The sequence below is a fragment of the Diceros bicornis genome, chromosome 1, assembly GCF_020826845.1.
Source record: "Diceros bicornis minor isolate mBicDic1 chromosome 1, mDicBic1.mat.cur, whole genome shotgun sequence".
In the NCBI taxonomy this organism is placed as follows: Eukaryota; Metazoa; Chordata; class Mammalia; order Perissodactyla; family Rhinocerotidae; genus Diceros; species Diceros bicornis.
The window spans coordinates 36799024-36822463 of record NC_080740.1 but is presented as its reverse complement, the minus strand read 5'-3'; positions in this window follow the sequence as shown (position 1 = coordinate 36822463).

The following is a 23440-nucleotide window of genomic DNA, read 5'->3' as shown; positions in this document are numbered from 1 at the left end:
TCCCTAGCATGTTTTTTTCTTCTGCCTGAGGAAATCCCTCTAGTATTTCTTTCATAACAAATTTTCTCTTTTTATTTTTCTAGAAAATTTTTTTCTTTTACATTTATTTTTGAGGGAAAATATTTGCTGGTTATGGAATATTAGGTTGGTAGTTACAGTTTCTTTGATTGCTTCTGTTGAAGTTAGCTATCAATTCCATTTTTGCTTCTTTGAAGATAATTTGCCTTTTATAACTCCAACTTTTAAAAATAACGTTTGTTTTTTAAAATTTTATAGCTTTCTATAATGAATTTTAGTGGGTTCTTCTTTTTGCATTTATCATTCTTGGGGTTCGTAGGCTTCTTAAATTTGTGACTTGATGTGTTTTCTCAGTTTTGCAAAATTCTCAACAATTATTTATTTTAAAATATTGCTTCTGGTCTATTTCTATTCTCTAGGGTTCTAATTACACCTATATTAGATTTTTTTTCACTGCAATAGTCTTACATTCTTTTGTTTCATACTTTATTTGTCTTGTATATTGTTTTCTGTGTTTTTATTCTTTTAAACAATTTTTAATCCTCCATCATGGATATTTACTCTGACATTTCTTCCAGTTCACTAATTCTCTCTTTCCTGATGTCTAATCTTCTTTTAATTCTATCTTTTTAATTCTTAGTGTCAATTATTTTATTTTTCAGTTTTAGAATTTTCAATTGATTCTTTTTTCTTTCCTTTTTTCTTAAAAAATAATCTCAACCTTCAATTTTTTTCAAACATATGCAGTTAATTTAAAATCTGTGTCAGTTATCCAACATTATGAAGATCTCCTCTGGGTTTATTTCTATCATGTGTTGTTTTTCTTGGCTGTATAAAATGTTGTTCTCTCTCCTCTATAGCTGGTGATTTTTAAATTTGGGTTCAGATTATAGTATATGAAATGATTTAGAGATAATGTGGAGCCTAGAATTGTGTTTTCTGTTTTATCATCTTTTGCAGAAGATTTATGTTTTTTCTCACAGAAAGTTATGGGCACCAGCAATCTGGATTATCTTAATCCAGTTAGGATTGGGAATCATATCAATCTGGGATTTAGCCTCTGAAACAGGGCTGATTTCAGGTCCACCTCTATTGCTAAGGTGCCACTCTTCTCCCTCTTTGTCTGTATGCCCTGAACTCTAATTCATGTTACTCTTTTCCTATGATTCTCAAAAGCTCTGCTCAGCTTCTCAGTGTCTCAATAGACTCTTGCAGAATTGCCAGACAGCTTGGGCAAAATCAGGTCCAAATATTCTGCTCAATTATTGGCTTTTCCTTTGTCTCTCAGATATTAATCTGTAATTCTTCACTTTTTTTTTGTCGCTCTGTGATACCTTCAAATGGATATTTTCTTATAATTTTTTCTAGCTATAGTTTTATCCAGAAGGTTGGTCAATTTCTTTGTCTACCATTGCTGAAAACAGAAATCCGTGTTGAGTAGGATTTTGATTGTAAGAAAGGATTATGGAGTGAGCATGACATGGAGGGAGTCAAGTTTGGAGACAATGGCAGAACTTGGCTGACTAGCTTGTCTAAAATAGAATGGTGTTTAGGGAAAACAGGGAGAGCCAATGTCCATTGGGATCAGATGGTGGGTGTGCTTCATGTGCACAGATAGAAGCTTGGATTTTATCCTTTTGGTAAGTGGTAAGACACTCAGGACTTTGGAGTGGGGGAGACAAATGATTTAAGTGATATCTTAGAAAGATGAATCTAACAGAATACTATATTGCATGCACTGATGTCACAGAATATTGTATCTGATGCCAAGAAAAGACCTTAGTCTCACAAGAAGAACTATAATTTGAGGACTTCCATCAATTCTTGTAGCTGTTCTTGCCAAAACCTTAACTTCTATAGGCATCCCATATTTTAGACTTGGGGATCAGAAGTAATTTTGGTTGATAGGCTATTCCTAATATCCATATTATGTTAAAAGTCAAATAGTCATTGGGGTGAAAACCAAAACTATTTGGTTTTTTGCACATTGGAAATCTCAAGGTTCTGAATATTGATATGTCTAATTTATAGAGCAGCTTCTCCAACACCTGCAGACATCTTCAAAGAGTTTACTCAAGTAATTCCTAAAAAAATCATTGAGTCTTTATAACGCTTAGTGCCACCCCCTCATGGCAGATTGTAAAGTCATTATTTACATTGCACATATCCCTTCCTTATCTGGGAAACTCCAGTGCTTTGGAACTGAGAATTTCAGAGCCATAAGGAACTTTAGAAATCATCCTAGTTCAAATTCCTTAATTTACGGGTCTGGAACCAAAGCCCAGATGGTTTATGGAACTTATCCAAACTCACACAGCTGGTTAATGGCAGAGCTGGAAATATAATCAAAATGATTTGGATAGTAGCCTTGTAGAGCATTTTTCCTGCCAAAACAAATTTTAAAAGACCTAACAGGTTAAATACAACTGTGACTATATAAATCAGAAGGTTAAATAGCAGATTATTAATTTACAGATAGGAAAATACTTATTAATGTTTTAAATTCTGTATAAAATTGTTAATATGTAAACCAGAGAAGGGATTCAGGGTGACCCTGAAATAACATACATAATACCCTATGATATGCATTTATCTCTGGTAACAATGAAGTTTTCTTCCAGTTCTCAAAGGAATCCATGAATCAGAAAAGATTAAGAACCAGAACTTATAACTTCTTAAATAGCTGGAGTTAAAATGTAGCATTCATTCATTCAACAACATTAGTTAAATGCCTACTCAGTGCCAGATACTTTGTTAGAGGCTAGAGATACAGAGATAAATGATGTAGTTTCCTCTGTGAAGGGCCCTACATTCTCCTGGGGAGATAGATAGATAAGATGTGATGTGACAAGCCAGTGATATAAATTACTGATTAGATGATTTGATTCCCAGTTCTTTATCTATCAGATCAAGATCACTGTGAGAGCCTGAACAGAAAACTCAAGCAATTACAGAATTAATCTAATTCTAAGATTTCTATACAGACTTTGAGTTATGTGGGTATATTTGACATTATCCAGGTACATTTCACCTGAACTCTGCAGAGACACAGCTCTGGATTCATACATTAGAGACCATGTCTTATCCTTTTCTGGGTCTCACATCCAATACAATGTTAGATACATAGGAGAGTCCTAATAAATGGTTCTTAACTTTTGCCAATATTTTCTTAAATCATTGACCCATGGACTACATCTTACTACCTTAGAAGGAAGTTAGCTAATCAGTTGATTTTCCCTTGGAGATAACTGAAGAATTTTTATTTTTCTTTGGATGGACTGTGGCAATAAAGAAGCTAATGACTTGAATAATTAATCACAACATCAGAATGGTCATTCAGCAAAACTAACATGCTTGGACAATTTTTAACTACACCAAGCACATTTCTTAAATCCAAAATGCCAATAGCTGTTAGCTTGTTTGTGTGCCAAAGTATCATAAATTGCTAGTTTTATGAAGACAACAAAAATAACGTTACAACCTAAACACTTGCAAGGCTTTTCATTGTTGCTGAAGAATACAATGAAGGAATATACAGCAAATGTGGGTTTAATAATCAGAGTCCATGAAATTGCAAAGCATTTTCTCTGAATAAGAGTGACATTTTCCTTTATCCTTAAGGGTAAAAAGTACATAGCATAAAAAGTAGAATATCTACTGGTGCTTTTAGAGAAAATAGTTTCTCCAAGGATGGCATTGTACTCATGGTAGTGTTAGTTTACTTTGAAAAGAGTTGTCTGAAAACCCATTAGAGAACGTGCATAACCTTATAAAGAGGAAAATCTTCTTTGGAATACCAAACCGTGTGGTATTTTGGAAAACTAAAAACCAGTGACCTAGTTCCCTTGGTGTCATTTAACGTCACAGAAGTAAAAAGCAGCTGCTCAGATTTACCTTTAGTTTGAGTTCAGCATGAGTCTGGTTCATGTTGCAAGATCTATTGAGTAGTGCAAACTACGAGTTCAAGGATAAAAAAAAACATATTCCACTTAATTTTAAGACCAAAGATCTAGTAGTGATAAAATTATTTCCTGGAGGAAATCATACGGTATTTGACCTTCTCCCTCTGACTTATTTCACTTTGCATAATACCCTCAATGTCCATCCATGTTGTCACAAATGGCTGGATTTCATCATTTCTTATGGCTGCGTAGTATTCCATTGTGTATAGAAATCTCTTTACCTTTCACTTAGTTTTTCTTTGAACCTTAAATTGCTCTAAAAAAAAGTCTTAAAAAAAGTATTGTAGAGATGGTTCAGGCAGAATATAAGTATGATAATGATAATGATAATAAGAATACAAATGTTTTTTCTTAAAAAAAAAAATTATTTCCTGAGCTATGTTATTAGATTGAGCTGTAATGTGATTACACTTTAAAAAATCTAATTTAATAAAGTATAATTTGTATACGGTAAAATGCATCTGTTTTAAGTGTGCAGTTCTATGAATTGACACATGTTAACACTCATGGAACAACCATCCAAATCAAGATATAGGAAATTTCCATCCCCCAAGAAGGTTCCTTCATACCCCTTTGTAGTCAATTCCTCTCCTTCTTCGCTGCCCTAGGCAACCACTGATCTAATTTTATCACTATGGATTAATTTTGCTTCTCATAAGTGGAGTCATATAATGGACCCTTTGTGTCTGGCCTCTGTTGCTCAGCCTAATATTTTTGAGATTCATCCATGATACTTTGTATATAGTTCATTTCTTTTTCTTGCTAAGAGTATTTAGTTTATGAATATATCACAACTCATGTATCAATTTACCTGTTGATGGATTTTTGTTTTTTTTTTACCAGTTTTTGGCTTCTATGAACATTCATGTAAAGGTGTTTTGTGGACATATGCTTTCATTTTTCTTGTGTAAATACTTAGCAGTAGAAATTCTGGATTTTTTTTGATAAGTATATGTTTAATTTTAGAAGAAAATGTTAAAATGTTTTCCAAAGTGATTAAACATACATCATATATATGTAAAACATGACGCTTAACACTGTCTTTTGAATGCTAGAAAGTTTTGATAAAGTTCAGTGTATCAATTTTTCATTTTATGCTTCATGATATTTGTGTAAAATCTTTGCCCATCCCAAGGTCAGAAAGACTTTCTACTATATTTTATTGTAGCGGTTTCACAGTTTTATTTCTTATTTATTTCTTATTCTTATTTATGTATTATTTCTTTAGGTATCTGATCAATTTCTAGTTAATTATTTTTTTTTTTATTTTGGTGAGGAAGATTAGCCCAGAGCTAACATCTGTTGCCAATCCTCTTCTTTTTGCTGAGGAAGATTGGCCCTGGGCTAACATCCATGCCCATCTTCCCCTACTTTATATGTAGGACGCCTGCCACAGCATGGCTTGATAAGTGGTGCGTAGGTCTGCGCCTGGGATCTGAACCTGCAAACCTTGGACTGCTGAAGTGGAGTGCACAAACTTAACTACTACTCCAGCGGGCTGCCCCCTCTAGTTAATTTTTGTATGTGGTGTGAAGTTGGGTCAGTTTTACTTTTTTTAATAAGGATATCCAACTCTTCAGTCCCACTTGTTGAAAAATTATCCTTTCCTCATTTAATTATCTTGGTGCAAACATGCACACACATATATTACATGTATTCTCTCTGAATATTTATGAATTTATTTATATTTATGGACTCTTTCTGTTCTGTTCTCTTGTTTTATATGTTATGTCATTATGCCATTATGCCAATATCGCTCTTTGCCAATATCACACTATGCCAATATTTCAAGATTTACTTGAAATCAGGTAATTTGACTCCTCCAATTCTTTTCTTCTTTTTCAATGTTGTTTTGGGTAAACCAGATACTTTGCATTTTCGTATATATTTTTTAATCAGCTTGTCAATTTCCAGAGAAATACCTGCTGGGATTTTAACGAGACAGCATGGAGTCTATAGATTAAGTCAGGAAGAATTAACGTCTTAACACAATATCGAGTACTCCAGTGCAAGAACATGGTATACTTGAAAAATTAGAGAACACGAAAGATTGAATGCCTTGGGCAGTCACACAGTCAGTTGATGGCAAAGATGGAGGAAGTGGAGCATACTAGACAACCAGTACACTGCCGGATCATTTAGCCCAACATCCTTAAATGTGTTTAGACCGTAACGTGCCTTCAGCTGGTTCATATCTGATTTGAATGTTTGGTCATCCCTTGCCTTTCAGAGGACACTTTTCTTCTTCAGAGTATTTCTCCTCACCTATTTGAAATATTATTTCAATTAAAATGCAAAAGTGTTTATTCAGCCACACTCTGCTCTCTTTATGCAGCTGCAGTATGCTCTCTGATGTCTAAAGGAAGGAAAACATAGTTACCGAATGCAAGGTTTCAGGCAACACTTGTATCAGAATGTCTCTTCTCTGATCTTAACTTGATCTGAAAATGGATGGACTAGAGACAGCTGATGGGACAAACAGTAATGGTTCTATAGATTAGGAAGAGTTTTATTGTCCACATAGGATTTTCAGGCATTGCTCCATTTGCCCCTCCTTTAGATTGCGGAGCGGGAATGTGGGAGAATGATGAAACACGGATTACAAATCCCATCAGAGAGAAGAGCAACCTTTTTCCTTCTTCACGGCTGAAAATTTTAGTTTTCTCTCAAAGGTTTTTTTCCTTTAATTCACCTTGCTTATAATTTATTTCTTAGCTTTCTGGAGGATCCTAGCTCTTCCCTTTTATCTTCAGGTGGCCCTAGCTCAGCATCTGAAAAAAAATTTGTAATTTCTCCTCTGACTTTGGAAGAAACTCCACAAATCAGGTAGTTTCTCTGAGGCTTAATTTCCAATAAGATGATTCTTAAGTTTGATTGAACATGAAACAATAAGTAAATGTGCTACCAAATGGCCCTGAGCCTTCATGAGGTTGCTTTGTAACACAGCACTGTGACATATCCAAACAAATACAAAAAGGACTCCTAAGGCTTGGAAGATTTACAGAGCCCTCTACAAGAAGGCCTTCTTCAGGGGAGGAGTGAGGCAGAAAATTAAACTGCTCCACATGCAGCAAAATTTCCTAAAAGTTCTCTTGAGCCATGTTGCTCACACCAAGTCCCATATGACTCAACAGCTTTCTCTTCTTTTTCCCTTCCCGTCTTTTCACTTCTTCACTCCTGAATCTTTTCTTCTCCATGTGCCTCCCATTCTTCTCTTAGAACCATCTACTCCCTTCTTTGGGCTTGTTTCTTCATTTCTGTTTCTTTCCATTGCTGTTGGAGGTACAACAATGGACTCCCCAGTCAAACTCCTCTGTAAAACATGAAGAGGAGAGCAAGTTTGGGAAGTTAATAGAGGTTTTAGCTGTGAGACCTCTATGATGTAAAGACCCAGCTATACACAGTAAAGGAAGCTGACTAGAATAAAGGAATGGTGGCCCTTTTGCTTCTGAGGCTCCAGAATTGCGAGGATCTGTGAAAAACCTGGTCTTAGAGTTAGAAGACCAGGACTCAACTACACTTGAATACACTTAACTTGAGACCTGATTTTGTCACCTGTAAAATGGTGATCATTTATCTAACAAATTTTTACCCAGCCCAGCACTCTGCTAGTCAATGTGTATATAGATATTTTTAAGATTGACTTCTGAGGAGGCTGACAATATGGTTAAATAGAGGGACATAAACATAATTATAATAGTTTCATCAGTGCTATTGTAGAGGAGTGAAGAGAGTGGGAGAGAGACCAGCAAATGCAGCAGCTCACCTTCCTGGCTAAGCCATGACATGTTTTGAATTGGTAGTGACATTTGTTCTAGATCATGAAAGTTGGGGGTTTAATGAGCAAGAAGGAAGTGCAGTTCCTGCTCATGAGGCATACATTCAAAGGCCTTCACAGACCAGGCAAGTGATATAAATATGCAGCGTAGAGGGGAGTGGGCAGGATATTAAAGGAGCCTGTGGAACACTGTGTGCCTGTTTAAAGCTGTTCAAGCTCAAAATAATTTTTTAAAAGCTCTTCTGACCAAACAAACAAAAATCTGTGGGCAGATAGCAGTAATTCTATGTATAATGCATTTGAGGAACACATTGTAGGGTGCTTGGGGGTGGGGTGTAGGGGCAGCTAGCATGGTCAGGGGAAAGTGCCAGGGAGAGGACATTTAGAAGTAGACATGAAGGGCCACCTATGCTGGCCTAAGGAGTTTGGATTTCATCTTGTAGAGAGCAGGGAGGCAAGTGAGTTCTTCAATTAGATGGAGTGACATATTAAGGTTTGTTTTGTAGGGTAATTTATCACCCTCGAGAGAGTAAGGAGAGTGGATCGAATGCCAAGAGCTCAAAGACACATTGTACAAATCCATGTGAGTGGTGATGAGGCCTGAACCAAGGCAGTAACAGTGAGAATGGAGAGGGCCCTTAGGAAAGGGAGAGACTTCTGATGCAGAACGAAGCCAGTCTACTTAGAGTTCTTTCAAAAAGATAACATGAGTGAAAGCAATTTGTAATCAGCACAATGTGGTGTGGATGGGAGGTGATATTAATCCCTTACTTGGAGCATGGCTGGGGTCCAGATTGGAGAGCCTGGCGCTTCCTCCTTCTATTGTGGCAGCCTTGCAGTAACTCAGCAGACTGGGTGAGGAGGAGATGTGGGATTAGATCCCTCTGAGGCTGACCTCTTTTCTGCAGAAGACAGGCCCTGACCTCAGCCTAAACTTGGCCATTTCATCTGGGCTTGGGCGCTCAGGACTTCCTGCTGCCCCCACAGATGGCTTCTTCTGTGAGCATTCAATTTTCTTCACTAAGATAAAAAGCTAAAAAGAGCGGACACATATCTGCAGAAATGTTACTCCATGTAAAAAAATAACAACACTAATACATCTTACAATTTCTAGCCAGAATCTGTTAGGCTGCTGCTATAGCAACCCCAGCAGAAAGGATTCAACAAACCCCCATCCCATCCCCTCCTGAATCCACATACCTGACAGTCACCCTTCTAGTGAGGCTGTCTCTCTTATATTACACCCACTAAGTGAAGATCCAAAGCAAAGAGACAGAAAATAACATCTTCTAACAATCTGCTTGTCATTTAGAAAAAGCTCCCTGTATAAATGTCATGGAAACAAGCTGTTCTTGCAGAAAGAAAAGAAGAAAGCCCTGCCTTACTTGCTTCCCTTTCAATTTTAATCTTCCTAATAAAAGGGTAACACAAAGCAAATGTTAAGTGTTTGAAAGCAAATATCTCTGGAGCTTGCTAGGGTGTGGTTCAGCCACCCTCAGCCTGCTGGTAGGCCCCAAACAGCAAGAACTCCAGATCAAGCACTCTATGTGAAGATCAACTGATTGCTCAAGATGCCATCCAGAGGACACCAAGAACTCGAAACAGGCTGATATGAGACAATGAATATTTTTCTTCTAATCAAGACTGAGAATGCTTGCTAGGATACTGGCTGCAAGGCCAACACATTTCTGTTCAATTAACAAACATTCATGGGCACACGGCATGTACTGTTCGTCTTGCTTTGGTTCTTTGAGAGATGCCCAGATAAACACGACTTTGTTCTCTGTTTGTGGGCAAGAGGTCTTGTATATCTCAGCCGCAGCAGGAGGCAGAGTGTGTTAGGCACACAAGGAGAATGTTTTGGAAGCTATCTGAGATCCCAGAGGAAGGAGCCTTTATGTTCAGCTGGGATTAGCAGGGAAGGCTACAGAGGAAGTAGCATTTGAACTGAGCCCCAGAGGAGAGGTAGGATTATAACAGCAGGATTAGGGGAGGCGAAGGGAATTCCAAGGAACACATTAAATGAAAACAAGGTCAAGAAAGTTAAAGGGGAATGTATGGGGCAAAATCATGGAAGGGCTTGACTAACACATAATCACAGTCCTATCTGGACTGGAACGGAGATTCAGATACATCTAGGGTATGTGTGGTTAGCCAATATCCATACCCCAGAACCTGCTGATTTGCTTAGGATGTAGGAGCTTCTTGGAAAAGGAACTTGAATCATGTCTCTGTTTAGGATTGACCTATATAGACCTGCATAGCAAAGTGGTGAGAGAGGCCATAAAGAAACTAAATTGTAGAAAGAAACTGCAGAGCCTCTAGAAAGGAAATCTCCAGAAAGTAAGAAATTAAGCGTGATGAGATAGACTCAGCATAATGGTCTAGGGGTCAGAGAGGAGACTTGAAGAGAACAAAGTTCTGTTGTGTAGAAGAGAGGAGATTGCCAAACTCTTATAGCTTGGGACCAGAGAAACCCTACTATATAACTCTTCTTAAAGAGAATAATAGAGAGGAGGGGTTTTTACTTCCTATACATTTCAGAGGAAACAGCCTCTGTGAGTAGTCATGGAGGGAGCTGTTACAAAACAACCCACAAAAGTATAAGAAGGGGATTGATGGGATAGTTGCCATGGTCGAGGAGAAAAGCAGTGTAATGGTGGCACCAATGCAAACAGTAGCCAGAAAAATTGCACATATCTGAGTGCTCCCAAGAGGACTAGGAAGTTGCAGAAAGATCCCTGAAAGGAAATGGCTCAGAACCTGAAGGCATCCAATGAGAAAATGCTATAAAACTGGAAACTATAGGTTTAACACTTGGACAGAGATGATGCACAAGGAACATTTTGGGCTATGTAAAGAATTTGTGGTTGATTCTAGGGCAAATTTTCAAAGTGTGTTCTGCAAAACACCTATTCTGAGCAGGCTAGGACTTGACCAAAGTATCTTGGGATGAGAAGAGACTAGTGTGTGCATCAAATTACTCTGATGATTTTTGCTGAAGACCAGGGAAAACGTAAAGACCTGGGCGAGGCAGGTTAGATGCAATGGGAAAGGGAAGGAGGGCCCAACAGGAACCATTCTACTGAAGAAGCATCAAACAGAGGTAAAGACTAGTTGCTAGTTTGATTGGTTGATTGGAAATGAATGGTAGAAGAAGCAAGGATGAGCAAAAAATTTATTGTGAAGATTTAAGAGTCAAGGAAATATAGCACAGCTGTTGAATGAATGGGCTTTGGAATCAGCCAGATTTGATCCTGTCTGGACCACTTACTGGTGAGGGACCGTGGGCATCTCTTAGCCTTCCTAAGCGTGTTTTCTAATCTGAAAAATGTAGAGAACAGTACCTATATCTCAGGCTTAACTCTTGGGTTAAACATTTTATGTAACCTAGTTTAAAAGATTTGACACAAAGAAGAATAAATTTGTGGAGAAAAATGATGAATTTGTTTTAAATAATAAAAGTATCTAAGTCTTCTCTTCTTTTTAATCTTGATGAATAATTTTCTGTGTAAGGATCTTTTACATCTTCCATTAAATTTGCTCTTAGATATTTGATATTATTTATGCTATTTCAAATTGTACCTCTTAAACATTGTTAATTTATAATTATTTGTTGCTGATTGGCTTTTCTATACTAGTCTTTACCCAGCAACGTTATAGCCTCTCATTGATTTTATAATTGATCTGTAAATTGTTTTTGGAATATCTATGTACATAATCATATTGTCTATATTACCATGTAATTTTAGTAATACTGTGTGGACAGTATATTTCTTCCTTTATAGTCCTTATAATTTGTTTTATTTTGCTTTATTGTACTATCTAGAACTTCTAGATAAATGCTGATTAGAGGTGATGATAGTAGTCATCCAGTTCTCTACCTGATCTCAGAGGGTGAACTTTCAACATTTTACAACTAAATAAGATGTATACTGTAGGTCTCGTGTAGATTCCTTCTATTCGGTTAAGGAAGGACTTTTCTATTCCTAGTTTTTCAAAGTTATTTTAATGAATGGATGTTTAATTTTATCAAATGCTTTTTGTGAATCTGTTGAAATGATCATATATTTTCCCCTTTATTCTGTGAGTGTGGTGAATTTCAAATTACTCTGATGAATTTTGAATGTTAAACCAACATTGCAATTCTTGAATAAACCCAGATCGATATATAAATAGATACATACATAGATATATCATGGATTTATTTAGTGTGCCAATATATTACTTAATAATTTTTGCATTGGTATTCATGAGAGAGATTGACTGATAATATTTTTTCTTGCATTATGCTTCTCAGGTTTTGGTATGGAGGTTTTTCTATCCTCACAGAATGAACTGAGAAAAGTTTTTAAATTTCTATTCTTATTATTACTTATTTAAATGTTTGATAGAATTCATTGATAAGTTTATCTACCCTTGGAATTTTCTGGGGTGAGGTTTCTAATTCTAATTAGTAGTATAGGACTCTTTGTATTTTTTTTTTAATTTTTTGTTTATTGCAGTACCATTGGTTTATAACATTGTATACATTTCAGGTGTACATCATTATACTTCTATTTCTGCATAGATTACATCATGTTCACCACCCAAATACTAATTACAACCCATCACCACACACATGTGCTGAATTATCCCTTTTGCCCTCCTCCCTCCCCCCTTCCCCTCTGGTAACCACCAATCCAATCTCTGTCTCTATGTGTTTGTTTATTGTTGTTGTTATCTACTACTTAATGAAGGAAATCATACAGTATTTGACCTTCTCCCTCTGACTTATTTCACTTTGCATAATACCCTCAACGTCCATCCATGTTGTCACAAATGGCTGGATTTCATCGTTTCTTATGGCTGAGTAGTATTCCATTGTAAAAAGCTTCTGCACAGCAAAGGAAACCATCAACAAAACGAAAAGACAACCTAACAATTGGGAGAAGATATTTGCAAACCATACATCTGATAAGGGCTTAATCTCCAAAATATACAAAGAACTGATGCATCTCAACAACAAAAAAACTAACAACCCAATTAAAAAATGTATTTTCTATTTCTACTTTTGTCAGTATTGATAAATTATATTTTTCTAAGAAATTGTTTTATCTAAATTTTTTAATTTATTGCTTATAAATTGTTCATAATATTCTCTTAGTATCTTTTAATGTCCATGGTATCTTTTGTGATGTCTCCTTTATCATTAGTTACATTGACTATGTGTTTGACTTGGTTTTGTGTTGATCTTAATCATACTTGACAAAGGTTTATTAATTTTATAAATCTGTTCAAAGAACCAAATTTTGGCCCTGAGGATCCTCTATATTTTATGTTTTCTGCTTCATCAATTTATGATATTCCACCTTTCTTTCTAATGCCCTAATTTTAAAGCTATGTATTTCTTTCTAAGCATGGATTTAACTGCATACTACAATTTTGATGTTGTTTTTTCATTATTAGTCAGTTCTGAGGAGATTACACTAAAATTGAGGCCTCAGTGATGGAGAGTTAACTGTACCCAGAGAGCTGTGTTCTGTATCTGGGACTATATGATTTCTTAAATTCAGGCAGTATATTAAGTCTCAAGAAAAATAAATAATAGAAATTAATATCTAGGCAAATCGTAATGAAACTAGAGATCATCATAGACAGATTCAAAATTAGACAAAAGAAGACAAATTATATATTTAAAAAACTGACAAAAAGTTGCATTCTAATTATAACAATATAAGCCAAAAGGCAATGGATTCTTACCTGGCATGTATAAAAGAACTTCTACAAGTCAGAAAGAAGATGAGTGATACGTATATAAAAAGGTGCTAAACTTTACTATTGATCAGAGAAATGTGAATTTAAACTATACTAAGTGATTGCTACACATCCACCAGAACAGCCGATATTAAAAAGACCAACAATATCTAATATTTCTGACAATGTAGAGGAGTTGAAACTCTCACATACTACTTCTGGGACTGCAAATAAGTACCACCAGTTAGGAAAATTATTTGTCAATAGCTACTTCAACTACTAAAGTTGAACATATTCACATGCTCTATGCTTCAACAATTCCACTCTACATTTATATCTAACAAAATGCAACATATGCCCTCTACAATACATGTATAGGAATGCTTATGAAGCATTATTTTCAGTAATCAAAAACTAAACACAACCCAAATGAACATTAACAGTAGAAAAGATAAGTAAATTGTGATTTAAGTATACAATGAAAATATAGCAATAGAAATGAATGAACCACTGTAACCAATACAATATAGATGGATCTCACATAATAATGTTGTATGAAAAATACATATATATTATATGATTTTATTTATATAAAGTTCAAAATAAGCTAAAGTAATCTCTGTTGTTAGCAGTTGGAATAATGGTTACCTTTGGAGAAAAGAGAGAATAGTGTCTAAAGAGGTCATGATGGGGCATCTGGGCTCCCAATAAAATGTATTGAGTTGTAATCTTATGATTTGTGTACCTTTCTGTATGTCTATGATACTTCCAAAGGGCTTATTTTTAAAAAACTTAAAGATATTAAGCTAGTATTAAAGGGTGAAATTCTAGGTTGAAAATTGAGCTAGAGGCCCAACTTAAGAAGTACAAAAAAAGAATACCATTACAAAAACAAAAGTGAAGATGGAAGAAAATACAGACGGAAGAAGAAATAGATATATTAGAAAAGAATAAAGCCAAAGAAAGTTTAAGAAAGAAATGTGAAATAGCTAAGAACAATACTGAGAAAAATAAAAAAGAAAGAAACAATGAAGATGAGCAAGATCAAAAACTGGGTCTTTGAAAAGACTAGTAAAACAGATAAACCTTTGGGAAATATTATCAAGGTAAAAAAAAAATAGAAGGTACAAATTAAAAATTCTAGGAATTTAAATAGAGGTTATAACAATGAGTGTAGTAGATATTTAAAAAAAAATTAAAGAATACCATGAATAACTTTATTCAAATAAAACTGAAAACATAATGGAATTGTTCTTAGAAAATTAAAGATTTTAACTGACTCAGAAAAGACTTCTTTAATAGATTCAGAAATAAATTTTAAAAAATGAATCAATAAATGGTTAAATATCTTCCCAAGGAAACTGGAGGCCAGATGACTTTCTAGACAAGTTCACACAAACCTTCAAGTAACAGTTAAGTCCAATCTTATCAATCTAAGAGAGAATCCTAAAATAAGACAAAGGGATCACTCCAGCCCTCAACAGGTAATTTTACATTGTTAATACAGTATAACTGTATTAACAAATAAAACTATAGGCTGATGTCATGTAAGAACACAAAGCAAAACTTCTAAATAAACTATTAGCAAATTAAAGTCTGCAATAAGTATACATCTTAAAAATCATAACCAAAATTATACAAGGAATCTTTAAAAACATATGAAGGCCTACAAATCAGCAAAGAAAATACCACCCAATGGGAAAAAAAAAAATGAGCAAAGGAATGAATAGGCAATTGAAAGAAAAAGAAACCCAAAAGTCCAATAAACATGAAAAGATGTTCTAATTCAAAATCATAAGGAGATAGAAGTTCACACCCGTAAGACTGCAAAAGTTAAAAATTGTGTGAATACTATTAGTTGGCAACTATGTGATACAGTGTGAACAATTTTCTCCCATTGGTAGGATGTAAATTGGTTCCATTACTTTGGAGAACAATTTAACCAAATTAGTAAATTGGTTAAGATGTGCAAATTTTATTGCACAGCAGTTCGACTCCTAGGTATATAATCTAGAACAGTGCTACTTAAAGTGTGGTCCTCAGATAGGCATCAATCTGCAAGTCATTGTCCCTGAAGAAATGAAAACAAAAACTGAGAGTAAGTATTTAGAACCTTTGATAGTAATTTGACGTTGCCATGTCATCTATTTTGTATTTTATGAAAGTATCAGTCTACAGTCAATTGGAAAACTTAAAAAATCTTCCTTGTACATAGTTTTTTTAGAAGCACTGCTCTAGATCAATTCTTAACACTCTCATGTGACTTGAAAGATATGGACAATGATAACAGCTTATGGCACACTTAAAAAAGGATGAAATCTGGCCATTTGTGACAACATGGATGGAGCTTGAGGGTATTATGCTAAGCAAAATAAGTAAGAGGGAGAAGGTCAAATACCATATGATCTCATGCATAAATAGAAGATAACAACAAACAAACACATAGGGACAGAGATTGGATTAGTGGTTACCAGAGGAGAAGAGGGGAAGGAGGAGGTTGAAAGGGGTGATTAGGTATATGTGTATGGATTATAATTAGTCTTTGGGTGGTGAACATGGTGTAACCTACACAGAAATTGAAATATAATGATGTACACCCGAGATTTATGTAATGTTATAAACCAATGTTGCCACAATAAAAAAAAGAATGACAAAAATAGTTTACGGCACACTAGCGTAAACGACCAGTACTCTTTATGCCCGTAGGTAACTTTGTGGCTTCCCCTTACCTCAGGCCCCTCCTGGCTAACTTCAAGCCTAAGAGGGGTCACCATCGCAGCTGACTAATAAAGTAGTCATGGCAAACAAGGGACCTGTATCACATTGGTTGGTGAGCTATGCGCTAGCAACCCTCATACACATACATGCACAAGAAGAGATGTACAAGAATTTTCGTGTCAGCATCATGTGTAACGATGATAATATTGAAACTGACTTAAATGTCCAAAGTAAATATAATAAACTATCCAACTACACACACGTTTATGAATTTCACGATGTTGAGCCAAAAAAGAGAATTAACAGAAAATACATAGAGTAAAATATATTAAATAACATTTTTTAAAAATTTATATTAAATAAATAATAAAATACATAAAAATAGAGGATACGTATTATAAAAATATAAAGAAAAACAAGAGGGAGATAAATATTAAGATCAGGATAACGATTACCTCTGTTGGGGAAGAGAGGGAGATGCAATGAAAAGGGCATGCAATATAACAGGAGTACAATGGATTTCAAATGTAGTTGTAATGTTTTATTTTTTAAGATCAGTGTTAGGTAGAATGTATTGTTTTTATATATTTTAGTATCTTTAGAAATAGCTTATAATAATTTTTTAAGAGATAAGTTCTGGAGTCAAATAATTTGGCAACAGGAAGGCCCTACCACAGAGCTCCATCACTTATGGTGGAAAACTGTTGCGAGTGGTTGGAGCATATCTTGATATACTCAGAATGTAGTTTTTAACATCCCCAAACCTCTGCTTAAATAATTCTAATGCCAGGAGACTCATTACCTGTCAAGGCAGTCTGTTCTGTTATTGGAAAGCCATGATTTTGAGCCAAAAATCTACCTTTTAAGATTTAGGTGGCCCTCGTCCACGTAGAATGGATCCATTCCTTTCTCCAGAGGAGATTTCCAAGACAACTATCATGTCTCCCATTAGTTTGTTTTCTTCAGACTAAATTTACTCTGAAAGGCTCTTTTACTTACTTGGTAGTTGACCTTGCATCCTACTTCATGGAGAAACAGAGGTCTTTAGATATGAGAGAACATCTCTCACTCACACCTCCTAACATGTCTATACCTACATCTAGCTTCACAACTTCCCTTCCTGGATATCAGAATAAACATAATTTCTCTATTCAAAGGTAACCCTTTCCTAGTACTCTTGAGTCCATACTCTCCCATTTTCTCCTGTTTCATCACTTACTCACTTTCTAGTATGTTTTAAACATTTTTTCTTTTCCTTTGTTTTCATGAATATAAGAACACATTTTCCTTAAAAAAAATTAAACAACACGGATGAAATAGAAGGCTTCCTTGATCATCCAGCTACATTTTCACTCCTGCCCAGAGGTAACCAACATTACATTTTTTAATATATTCTGTCATAATTTTTCTATGTATTTGCATGTATTTATATGAATGCAGAGACATGTATGGTTTTGTGTATTACAGAAGTGAAATAACAATTCATTTATTTCCAAAATTAAAAAACAGGTATAATGCAATACCTTGGAGAGCTTTCCATGACTGTATATAGATCTATCTCATTCTTTTTACTTTCCATAAAGAACTCATTATATCTGCCCCTATTGATGGTCCTTTACTTTTTTGTAATGTTTTATTTTGATATAATTTCAAACCTACAGAAAAGTTATAGGAATGATACAAAGAACTTCTGTATACCCTTTAACTAAATTCACTAATTGTTAACATTTTTCCATAGTGTTTTATCAGTCTTCCTCCCTCCAATCTTCCCTTTTCCGTCTCATGTACAGGTGACATTTTTCTGAACCATTTGAGAGTAAGTTGAAGACATTATGCTCTTTTACAATAAATTCTTGAGTGTGTATTTTTGAAGAACAAAGACGTGTCCTTTATAACCACAATGTAGTTAGCAAAATAAGAAAATTTACGATTGATACAGAACTATTTCCTAATCCATAGTCCATATTCAAATTTTGCCAGTTGTCCCTGTAAGATCCTTTATAATTTGTTTTTCGCTCCTGGTCCAGGATGTGGTCCAGAAAGATGACTTGTGTTCTGTTGTTATATCTATTCAGTCTCTCTTAATCTGGAATATTTCTTCAGGCTTTCTTTGCCTGTTCTAAAATGGACATTTTGAAGAATATATGCTAGTTTAAAAAAATCAATTGATATACATTTTTTGGTCTGTGTTTTTGAGACTGTCTGATAGCTCCTCATTTCTAGATCCAGGTTACGCATTTTGGCAGGAACATCGCATAAATGATGTGTTCTTATTGTATCATATTGAGAGGCATGACATTGGTCAGCACTCTTACTGGTGATGTTACTTTGTTTCTTTGGTTAAGGAAGTGGTTGCTAGATTTTTCTTTCCTTTTTTTTTTTTGGTAACAGTAAAATTACTATTAACTCTTGTAATTAGTAAAATAGTATATTAGGAGATATTTTCATACTGTGTACATATCCATCCCATTCTCCATAAACTTTCACCCACTATAAGAAAGAGTTTTCACTTTTCATTTATTAAGCACGGACTTACGGATTCTTTTTTTATTCAATGGGTTATAGACTGTTAATATCAGTATTTTTTATACTCAGATTATCCCAGATTTATGATTTCATGATTTGTGTGCCCTCAGGCTGGGCTTTGTGTCCTTCTCATCCTTCATGTCCTCACTTGAACGTTTCTTACTTTCCGGCATAAGATGTTCCAGGCTCATCTTGAGCTTCCCTGCTCTGCTCCTGGAATCGGCCATTTCTACAAGGAGAATGGTATTCAATGTTTAGTGGAGACTGGTATTAAGAATCCAAGGCCGGAGCACTAGGTTTGGGATTTCTTTGCTTCTAGGTCTTTTCAACAAACAGAATTAGGAAATGAATACACAAACATATGTTTATATAAACAAATATCCAATCCTATTTCTATGTCCCTGAGTTCACACTGATGCCTCCAATTCCAATCCAACACCACAGGCTTCTTCCTAGCCCCACCCCATTTTGCATTTGTAACTCCCTTCTCCAGCAATGAGAAATGTCCTCAATATGTTTATTCGTTTTCTCAACCTTCCTATATGCAGAAAGGAGTTTCAGAATTGCCAACCCAATTGTTTCACTCGTTTCACTACTGTGAGAAACAAGCCTAATAAATTTCTTCAGGGTGAGATTATTTAGTTAAAGTAAGGTCTGTAGATTTGTTCATATTGTACCAATGTTAATTTCTCATTTTTATAATTATACTATGGTTACTTACGATGTTAGCATTAGAGGAAGAGGAGAAAGGGATATAAGGTAACCCTTGTACTGTTTTTTTTGCAACTTTTCTGTAAGTCTATGATGAGTGCAAAATAAAAAGTTATAAAATTACTAAGGTTGTTTCTCCCCCAAAACACACTTTGTTATGGTTATATTTTTCGTTTGAAATACAATGAGGTCCATTTAATTTTGTTTGTATTCTGTTTTAGGGTTTTTCCCATATTCTCATTGATATAATTTTTTGAGCATAAAAATAATAACATGGTTCAACAAGTAAAAATTCTTATTAATGATATACTCAAGTGTCAGTCCCCCTGCCCCATCCCTTCCACCCTACTCCCATCTACCCTCTGTAGGTGCACAATTTCAGTAGTTTCTGGTTTGATCTTCTGGTATTTCTTTTTGCAAAAATAAATGTTTTTCTCATTTCTCATCTTATATTTTCTCAATATATATTTTGTATTGCTTTAGTAAAGCAATTGCTTACTAAAGCAATACTCAATCTTATATTTTCTATTCTTGAAGAGTGTAAATTCAACCATTGTTACTTATTGTCAGGCTGTTATGTTTCATCTTACTTTGTATTCCTTGCTTTGTGCTTTCTTGCTGGGGTTTTTTGTTTTTCCAAAATTTGTAGTTTTCTAATTATCAAAGTCAAGAATGAAAACACATTACCTTTATTCTCCTCCTTTTTATAAACAGTTTTCATTAAATAACTTTGTAAAGGTTTTTCTAAAATTTAATCTAAATTTAATCTCTAACTTTTTAGAGATTTAAATTTCTAAAAATTTAATCTTCTAATTTAAAAAAAAATACTGCTTTTTAAAAATTATTTGTTCTTTGTTAAATAATTTTTCAGATCCTCTTTATTATTGATACAAAAGAAATGTTTTCTTAATGTGACTCTTAGAAGAAAGAGGGGACAGGAATCTCATGAAGATACAGAAGATTCCACACTGGGGTTATTTCCCATTTGCTAGAAAATGCTTGTCTGCCTTTTTTTCCCACCACAGGCTGCTTTAAGAGCAGTAACACTTTTTTCACCAGTGCTCTCTGTCAAGTGTGTTATAATCCTCAAACTCCCTGAACATGTTTTAGAACACATAGAAATGGTACCAAATTAAGTTTTTAAAGAAATAAAGTGAAAAGTACCCTATTGCAGTCATATTTAAGGGATCCCAATATTTCCTTATATTTTTTCCTCCCTACAAACTCAAAAATAAAAATATTGGCTCACTTAAAGCCTTTTATCTATTCACTGTTAGTTTCCTCTCTAAGGCATTGTGATTTTATCCAACAGAAAGGTTAATTTTGGACTTATATTCCAAAAGCCCAAAAAAATACAAATGTTTGAGCTAAAAATTCCATTTATAAGCAGTAAAACAAATAAAAGTGGGAATAAATGAGATAGACGGACAGTAGGTTCAGAATTATGCATAATCACACTATATATGTAAAAACTGAAGAGACAGGCATGCATCTACTCTAGTCCCCTTGAAGGGATGGTAGGTGGCACAGTGAAAATTCTGGAATTTTAGACAGAATAATGTAGATTTAGAATCTTATGACCAGAAGGTGTTAGATTTTTGTTGTACATTATACCAAATGTCTTCTTACTAAAGCAATTTTGATTCTTCCTTTACAGTGAAAATATAGACATCTTTATTTTAGTGTCTCATATCATCCTGCATCCACCATCTGAGGAGGGCTGGTGGCCACCATCTCTTCAGCGTGTGAGGTGCTGGCCTGAGTGACTGAGCGTTCATTAACTGGCCCAGCTTCAGCAGAGGTAATAGGTGGCATTGCCCCAGAATGTGGGTGGAACACTGTTTGTTCTATGACCAGTTTGGTTCCCCTGTCACTCATACCCACAAAATATCCCACAGTGCATGTGCATTTTCCTTTTGAGTTAAACTAACTTACAGTCCTCAAATATTTTCATTCTTTTACCTTAGCTGAGGGCACTAAGTATTCACTGCCCCCGAATATGTTTTTCAAATGAAGGATTGATTAACAACAAATATTATCTTACTTACAGCTTTTTTTTTTTTTGGCCAGGGTAGGAGACCCCAGGGGAATTGAGAATTAAGTAGTGGGGCTATGGAGAGAGACAAGAGCTGCTTTCCTAACAAGGAGTTAAGTTAGTAATTAAGTAGGAAGACTGGAGAGACAGTATCCCTCTGTTCAGCTTTCTGTGTGGCCACAGTCGGCAGACCACTGCCTCCCCTACACTCAACTTTCAGCTGGACCTAAAGCTGAGTGAGCTCCAATCTAATACTTCTAACACTGCTGGGATAAGCAGCCCCAGTAATTTCTAACTACTTTTGTAGCCACCGCTCTCCCCCCGCTACAGGGACTATGAACACTGGGACAGAGGAAATCCCATAACTAGAGAAAAGGCTATATCTGGGGGAAAAAAATTCAAAGTACTCCTAAAAATTTGAAATGGGAAATATCTGCAAAGTTATAATCTTTATTTTCTATTTCTGGATTCACTGACTCATAACAATTTTTTTTTTTTTTTTTTTGTGAGGAGATCAGCCCTGAGCTAACATCTGCCAATCCTCCTGTTTTTTTTTGCTGAGGAAGACTGGCCCTGGGCTAACATCCACGCCCATCTTCCTCCACTTTGTATGAGATGCCGCCACAGCATGGGCATGGCTTGCCAACCTGTGTGTCATGCGTGCCCAGGATCCGAACTGGCGAACCCTGGGCTACAGCAGCGGAGCGCGCGCACTTAACAGCCTGAGCCACTGGGCCGGCCCCTCATAACAAATTTAACAGCATTGACAGGGCTTTTTTTTCTTGCTTGGCCTAAGAAACCGAAAAGCAGCATGCCCATGAAGGAGGCTGGCAATGATGACAGCAAGGTGGAGAGAAGTCCCGCGTGTCATACCCCTTGTTGCAGGGAGCTCCCAGCCTCACAACAGCTGCTAGGATCCTATTTGTCAACCAACTAGTTTGATAATTTTTTCTTAATGGATTGAATTGACAAATCAGTTAGAACACACAAACTGTATCAGTGTGGGTTACACAGATGGGGAGAAGTATATAGAGGCTCAGGAAATACAGAGGTAGATTTGGAAAAGGAATTTGAAAAAGGAATTAAGCCCTTGGTCCGTACCAGCGCACCCTTAATCAAGTATTCCAAGTCCTAAGCATAGGGCACAGGCACCCTCCACATTTCTAGATCATATTTATGAACAGATTTTATGGGATGGCAAGAAGAGGAAAGAGTATGTCAGAATCACAAAGACAAAGCATACACACCTATTGATATTCTAGATCACATTAAACAAGGCCCGCCCCGTGGCTTAGTGGTTAAGTGCGCGCACTCCACTACTGGTGGCCCTGGTTCCAATCTCGGGCGCGCACCGACGCACCACTTCTCCAGCCATGCTGAGGCCACGACCCACATACAGCAACTAGAAGGATGTGCAACTATGACATACAACTATCTACTGGGGCTTTGGGGGGAAAAAAAAAAAGGAGGAGGATTGGCAATCAATGTTAGCTCAGAGCTGGTCTTCCTCACTAAATAAATAAATAAATAAATAAATAAATAAATAAAAATAGATCACATTAAACAAAAAAATGATGATAGGATCAGGGAAACGTATAAAATAATCCAGAGTCCAGTAACTTGCTTTAAGAATTAGACAGGCAAGGGGGAGAATTTATAACCTATACTGCTAAGCGGTAAACGTTATGATAAGATAGGCAGGCAATGGGGGTGTTTAATATTTGTTGCCTTATACTGGAAATTGTAATAAAAAATATCTACCATCATTTGGTAAAATAATTGCTAGGCTTTGTGGAATCCCACTGATATCTTTTTTATATTCATTTTGTGGATGAGAAAAAAGAGGCTCAGAAGGATCAAGGCTGTTCAAGTGCACAGAGCTAGCAAGTGGGTGAACTCAGTTCCAAACCCAGTTCTGACTTTTAACCTCATCCTCTTTCCACTTTGTCATTCTAC